Source organism: Panthera leo, chromosome A3 (genome assembly GCF_018350215.1).
Source record: "Panthera leo isolate Ple1 chromosome A3, P.leo_Ple1_pat1.1, whole genome shotgun sequence".
NCBI classification, from domain to species: Eukaryota; Metazoa; Chordata; class Mammalia; order Carnivora; family Felidae; genus Panthera; species Panthera leo.
In genome coordinates, this window is record NC_056681.1 from 29,419,305 (window position 1) to 29,427,124 (window position 7,820).

Below are 7,820 nucleotides of genomic sequence, written 5' to 3' on the forward strand. Positions count from 1 at the left end.
GCAAAGAATCTGGGATACTGATCCTCCAGCCCTCCTGTGCAATTGCCTGAGGCCGGCTCCCAGCAGATTGCCCCTCTGGCACTTCTGGCCTGTCCTCCCATCTGCACAGAAAAAGCCACCAGTTAGGCTTTTGTTGTAGGATGTTGCAAGCAGGTACCGGAACTGGACTATAAGTCCGAAGGGATATGGGCAAGCCACCGACAGCCTCCACTCCTAGCCCTTTAGAGAGGGAGCATCTCCAGGAAGTTCTCTGCCTTCCTGCCACCTGTTTCCCGACAGAGCCCAGCTGCTGTGTTCTGCATCCTACCCTGGGGATCTGGTGACCTTTGGGGCTGCGTGTAGCTCAGGCAGGACCCACTGTGGACAGGCTTCCCTGACTCAAGCTGCAGAGCTAGGCAGCAGCTTTGACCAGCCCTCCTCCTGACTTCTGCAAAATGCCCTTCTCCCCACCTGTACCTATATTGGCAGGACCCTTCTTCTTCCAGAAAGAAAATTCTCCCAGAAAAACGGGAAGTGCCATGCATTTGGGGAAAGACAGTCTTTTCAATAAATGACATTGAGTCCATTGGATATTCAGATGAAAAAATTAAACTTGACCTCTGCCTCACACCATACACAAAAATTAATTCTAGGTGGATTCTGGATCCAAATGTGAAAGCTAAAACAATAAAGCTTCATGCCCTTGAAGATGGACTAGAAGACTTTGGCCAGAGTAACCTCTAAGGTCTGTTTTCCCACTGCATGGTCAATTTTATTTTATTATTATTTTTTAAAGAGTTTATTTTTTTAAGGAATCTCTACACCCAACGTGGGGCTCAAATTCACAACCCCGAGATCAAGAGTTACACGCTTTACTGACTGAGTTGCCAGGGGCCCCTGCATGATCAATTTTAGAATGAGGTAAGCATTGAACATCCTTGAAGTGGTTCGAATGGACCCCCAGATATCTTTTCTCTTCCCTGGGATAACTTCTCTAAATAGGAAAAAGTTCAGGGGCGCCTGGGTGGCTCAGTCAGTTAAGAGTCCGACTCTTGGTTTTGGCTCAGGTCATGATCTCATGGTTCGTGAGTTTGACCCTCACATTGGGCTCTGCCAGGCTCTGCACTGACCGTGTGGAGCCTGTCTGGGCTTCTCTCTCTCCTTCTCTCTACACCCCTCCCCCGCTCACTCTCTCTGTCTCTCTCTCTCAAAATAAATAAATAAACTTAAAAAAGAAAGTTCATACATCACAGTGTCTTTCTCATGGGCTCTTCACTCTGAAGAGTGTTTCTCTGAAGTCTCTAGCCCCTAACCTAGGGTGGCCCCTCCTGCCTCCCTACTCACACCTTTGCACCTATACCCTTGACCTTCCTTCCTCTGCTACCATTCGGTGGCAGTAATAACACCCAGTGGGAGGAAATGGGCCACCTCCTTGAGGCCACCATGCTTGAAGACTGGTGTTCACAAGAAGACCCCCAACGCGAGGATCCTGATGAGTGTGCAGCATTGACTATCCCTGTGGACTCATTCTCCTATCGTTTCCTGAACATTCTCTTTCTCTTCACTCTCATTATGAGATTTAAAATTTCTTAAAGTAATCTCTACACGCAATGTGGGGCTCATCACAACCCAAGATCAAGAGTCTCATGCCCTTCCAACTGATACAGCCAGGCACCCCTCATTATGAGATTTTTAATGACCAGAACTTCTCAACTGAATGTAGTCTAAGTTATCGATCATTTATTTATGGTTGTTTTTTGGTAGGTTGTTTTTTTTTTTTTTGAGAGAGAGAGAGTGAAACATGAAAGGGGGAGGAGCACAGGGAGAGAGAGAGAGAGAGAAAGAGAGGGAGAGAATCTTAAGCAGCCTCCACACTCAGCATGGAGCCTGACTCAGGGTTTGATCCCAGGAAACGTGAGATCATGATCTGAGTCAAAATCTAGAGTCCTGTGCTTGGGGCACATGGATGACTCAGTCAGTTAAGCATCCAACTCTTGATTTCAGCTCAGGTCATGATCTCATGGTTCGAGGGATCGAGCCCTGGATAGGGCTCTGCAATGACAGTGCAGAGCCTGCTTGAGGTTCTCTCTCTCTGCTCCTCCCCCTCTCTCAAAATAAATAAACATTAAAAAAAAAAAGAGTTGGACACTCAACCAACTAAGCCACCTAGGTGCCCCCACTTCTTGTATCCTTTTAAGAAATCTTTACCTACCCCCAAATCAAGAAGATATTTTTATGCATGGTATGAGCGAGGAGTTCCGTTTAATTGTTTTTGTATGGATGCTCAGTTGGCTCAGCTCCATTTATTGAAATGACCAACTTTTACCCACCGCACCACAGTGGGTGCATGAATCAAATGAATTTATCATGAATCAAATGTCCATATATGTATAGGTCTGTTCTGGATTCTCTATTCTGATCCACTGGTCTTTTGTTTATATTTACACACTATATATGTGTGTTAATACATACACTATCTTAATTACGTTAGATTTATAGATGTACACACTATATATGTGTGTTATAGATTTACACACTATATATGTGTGTTAATACCACACTATCTTAATTACGTTAGATTTATAGTAACTTTTGATATCTAGTATGGCAAATTGTCCAGCTTAGTTCTTCATGATTATCTTGGCCACACTTGGTCCTTTGCATTTCCATACCAATGTTATAATCAGTTCATTAATTTCTATTTCAAAAACCTGCTGAATTTTCCTTGGCATTGCATCTGTAAATTTGTAGAGCAGTTAATGGAGAATTAATGTCTTTGATATACTGAGTATTTCAATCTATGGATATTGTATATTCCGTCACTTATTTCTTTTAAAACTCCTCTTAATAATATTTTATAGGCCTCTGTCTTACACATCTTTCATTTATTCCTCGGTATTTGATTACTTTATGCTATTATAAATAATATTTTCTTAATTTCACTGTTTGTTGTGTGTATGCAATTGATTTTTGAATAATAACCTTATACCCAGCAACCTTGCTTAACTCACATATAGTAATACTTTATCCATAGATTTTCTTGGATTTTTTTAGCTACAAAGGACAGTTTTACTTCTTCATTTCCAGTCCTTCTTTCTTTTTCTTACCTAAATGCACCGGTTGGACCCTTAATTCACTGTTGAATAAAAGGAGTAATAGTGGACATCTTTGTTTTGTTCCTGACCTCAAAAGGCAAACTTGGACTTTTCATCATTAATATCATGTTTGGTTTTATAGATATCCTTTTATTCCTAATTTTCTTTAAAATTTTTTTAAATTATTTAAATCATTTAATTTAATCAAATGCTTTTCTGCATATCTTGAGATCATCACATGATTTTCTCCATTATTTTGTTAACGTGCTGAATTGCATTCATCGTACGTGTGATGTTAAGCCATCGCATTAACTGTCTACTTATGTGTTTGACGGCGAACTCCCATCCTTTACCCAGGAGATACCATTTGTTAATAGGTAGTCCCTCCCCTGTTTCCCTCAATCTCTCTCTCTCTCTTTCTATCTCAATCTCTCTCTCCTTTCATCTCTCTCCCTCCCTCTCTCTCTTTCAATCTCAATCTCAATCTCTCCTTTCATCTCTCCTCCTCCCTCTTTCTCTTTCAATCTCAATCTCAATCTTTCTCCTTTCATCTCCCTCCCTCTCTCTCTTTCAGTCTCAATATCAATCTCCCTCCTTTCATCTCTCCCCCTCCCTCTCTCTTTCAATCTCAATCTCAATCTCTCTCTCCTTTCATCTCTCCCCCTCCCTCTCTCTTTCAATCTCAATCTCTCTCCTTTCATCTCCCTCCCTCCCTCCCTCTCTTTCAGTCTCAGTCTCAATCTCCCTCCTTTCATCTCTCTCCCTCCCTGTCTCTTTCAATCTCAATCTTAATCTCTCTCCTTTCACGTCTCTCCCTCCCTCTCTCTCAGTCTCAATCTCAATCTGTCTCTCCTTTCATTGCTCTCTCTCTCTACTGCTCTTCCCAGAAGGCACTCATTGGCCCTCACCTCCCCGATTTCTCAGGAAGATAGGCTTCTGGGAAACAAAATGCCGAGCCCTGCAAACTGCCGGGGTACATCACCCTGCCATGCTACCTTCTGGGAGCAGGGCTGCAAACACAAAAGAACACATGTAAATTAATGTCTCCCTAAGTCACTCTACCTCAACTCTAACCTGTCTCCCCCTAGCTGGACTCCTGGCTTTGGGTCCCCTTTACTGGAATTGCAGAAGGGCACTCGTGAGCCATCTTTCCAGAAGACCCTGCCTCCACTTACTTCCCAAAGGGAAAGGGGCCCAAATCTCCCTGCCTTGCCAAGCAGGGGGCTTGCAGGGGAGAGGAGTGGCAACCCTGGACAGATGGTGTGGTTCTGGGTTTAGAGCTGTGAGGACTGCCAAGGGGGTTCTAGCTGCACAGACGCCCCCACCCCCCGCCACTGGAGACAGAATGGAAGAGATCTCCCGACTCGAAAGATACAGAAAAGGCTTCGCACCAGGACAATAACACAGACAAGGCCATTTTGGGGGCACATTCTTTAGGTAATTTTATTCCTTGAGAGAGCAGGAGCCAAGTGTTTAAAAGGGGAAGGAAAAATGCTTCAGCAGGTCTGTTGTTCCTTGGGGCCCAGCAACCTGCCATCTTGTTTCTTCAAAGCCTTTCCTTCCCCATCCATCCCCTGCTAGCCTGGGAACGAAAGCGGCTTCTGATGTACCCCTGGCTGTGCAGTGCACCCCTCGGGCGGGCGGACAGGGCTGCCAGGGCTCCCGGCAGAGCTGGGGGAAGCTCCTGAGCCGCTGGGAGAGGGGAAGCGTGGACGCATCTCCGTGGCAGGGCTGCGAAGGGCCGTGTATCTGGCACTGTGGCCAAGGGATGCTCCGCAGTTTGGCAGCCATCCCGTGAGTCCAGGAAAGCCCCCCCTGGCCTGGGTCCCTATCCCTGATGGCCCTCTTGGGGTTCCACTCACCTGGGAGCCTGGCTCCCCTCCACGCTTCCGCCCACTCGCCCAGAATCCAAGTTCACCTTCAGGTGGGTGGAGGAGGGCCCCGGCCACTCTGGGGCTGGCGTGGACTCAAGCTTCGGCTTCTGTGGTGAAAGCTGGTTTGTCTCGGGCTGCTCCCTAGGCCCTTCTGGGAGCCAGGCCCAGAAGGCCACCTTGCCAAGACAAACTGTGGCCGCCGGGTGGAATGTGGTGGGGTGGCTGCCGAGGAGGCCCAAACTTGGCAGGCCTCTCAACGGTGCCCCGGCCCGTTCCGAAGCACGGAGCCCGACGGGGTCGGGCCGGGCCGGGAGCAGTTACCGAGACCGCTGGGCACCTCGCTGCCCTCTTGTTGAGTGAGGCAGGGACGCCCCCCTCTCTCGGTCTCACCCGAAGACCGGAAGCTCATAATGAAGCCTCAAGGTTGACAGAAGTCCTTCACACCTGCTTCCTTGGGGGAGCAGTTCAGGAGCAGAAGTTGAGGAAAGAGGGGGTCACAGGGAGCTGTCTGGGCCCGTGTGTGTATGTGCAGAGTGAGGCCTGTCAGAGCGAGAGGAAGAACCCCAGCAAGGCCTCGAATTCCTTCAGCAAAACCCAGACTGGGGGGGGGGTTCTGTCATCAGAGCCCCCCGTTTACTCAGCACTTGCCGTAAGCCTAGTCCCTTGGGTGGGATCCCCTGAAACAGAGCTAAAGTGGGGACGTGGGTGCTGGTGAAAGGGCTCTCTCGAAGAAAAGCAGTGAGGGGAGCAGAAGAGGGCAGGGGAAAGAGCTAAGAATGTGGTCTCAGCAGGAGTCTGACACGATCCCAATGGGGACCTCTGGAGCTTGAAGGCCACCACGTTGGACCCTCTCGGTGGCAAGGAGATAGCTCTGATGGCTCCGTGCCAGTTGCCGGTTACAGGCTGCCAAAGCATGTAACCCCAGTGTCAAGAGGCTCCCGTTTGGCCAAGAGCAGTACTCGAGAGAAGCTACGAGCTGTCAGTAGCCGACACGCCCTGCAGTCGAGGGATGGGTGTGCCGGCTGGTGAGAAGGTTCTGGATGCGACGCTGAGGGCCTCCACCATCCCCATCGCCAGCACCTCGAGAACAGGGGCTAGGCCTTCAGAGCACCACTACTCCGGTGACAAGGACTCCCCTTCTGTCTCAAGAGGGGGAGCGTCCTGGGCTGTTGACAAACAGGAAGGTCAGACGACGCGCACAGCACTCTGTAGCAGAGCGGGACCCACGGCTAGTGGGGCCGTTGACTCAAGAGCAGCCACTCATTAAGAGGTGATGGGTAGTGTCTACACCGGCCCTGCTGACCCAGGGCCCCAGGTTGTTGGGACAGATGCCTGTGCAAGCCGCCCATCCTCTTGAGCCTGTCCTTTCCCCTCCCCACCCAGGTCGGGCCCAGTTTCCTTTCCCCACCTCCCAGATCAGGTGACCTTCAGTGGGTCCCGAGAGGAGGGGAAGGGCTGGCACTCTTGCTATCCCTCTAGTCTCTTGCCAAGACATCATCTTGGCATCAAGGCCTGCTTCCCTTTTCATGCTCAAGAGCCAATTTCCAAAACAAAACAAAAAAACACTGAACCTGCTCTGTTTCTCCCTCCGAACCGCTAAATCTAAAATGCATACAGAAAGGTCACTTTGTCCTGAAGTCAACTTTAGCTCACATTAAGAGAGCCGCTCCCGCGGCACCTGGCTGGCTCAGTCGGCGGGGCACGCTGGATCTGGGGTTGTGGGTTCAAGCCCCACGTTGGGTGTAGAGATTACTCAAAAATAAAATCATGGGGCACCTGGATGGCTCAGTCAGTTAAGCGTCTGACTTCGGCTCAGGTCATGATCTCACGGTTGGTGGGTTCGAGCCCCGTTTCAGGCTATGCATGGACAGGGCAGATCCTGCTTGGGATTCCCTCCCTCCCTCTCTCCCTCTCTCTCTGCCCCTCCCCAACTTGTGCTTTCTCTCTCTCAAAATAAATAAATAAATAAATGTAAATAAATACATAAAATCTTTAGGAAAAAAAAAAAGCCACTCCTGCTTTCTTTCGATTAATGTTTGCATAATGTATCTTTTTCAACCTTTTAAAAATTTTTTTTAATGTTTATTTTTGAGAGAGAGAGAGACACACACAGGGCAAGTGGGGGAGGGCGAGAGAGAGGGAGACACAGAATCAGAAGCAGGCTCCAGGGTCTGAGCTGTCAGCACAGAGCCCAAGGCGGGGCTCGAACCCACAAACTGTGAGATCATGACCTGAGCCAAAGTTGGACGCTTAACCGACTGAGCCACCCAGGCATCCCTCTTTTTCAGCCTTTTACTTTCAAGGTGTGTGTATCTTTACATTGGAAGTGAGTTTATTATAGTCTATAGTTGAGTTGTGTCTTGTAAACCACTCAGCCAATAAGCTGGGCTCTTAAGTGCACTTTTCATTATGTATCTTCAGCTTTGACGAATAGAAACCATCTCTTCTTGTTTTGGGGAAAAGATGATGCTGGCGGTGGGGAGCAGGGAGATGGGACCTGTGGCACTGAATTCCTCCCGGTGATCTGAGATTGAAAATATGAGAGGCTTGGGGTGCCAAACCTGGGCGGTTCAGGCAGTTAAGTGTCTGACCTCGGCTCAGGTCATGATCTCACAGTTTGTGAGTTGGGAGCCCCGCATCGGGCTCACTGCCGACACTGCAGAACCGGTTCCAGATCTGTCTCCCTCTGTCCCTCCCCCATGCTTCCTCTTTCTCTCTCTCAAAAATAAATAAGCATTTTATTAAAAGAAAATATGAGGGGCGGAAACAGCTCTAGAAACAGAGACAAGACAACAGCCCACACTAAGGCACAGCTTGCCTAACAGAAGGCTATATGGATGTCTTTGTGTTGAATCTACACGTTAGTAATTGC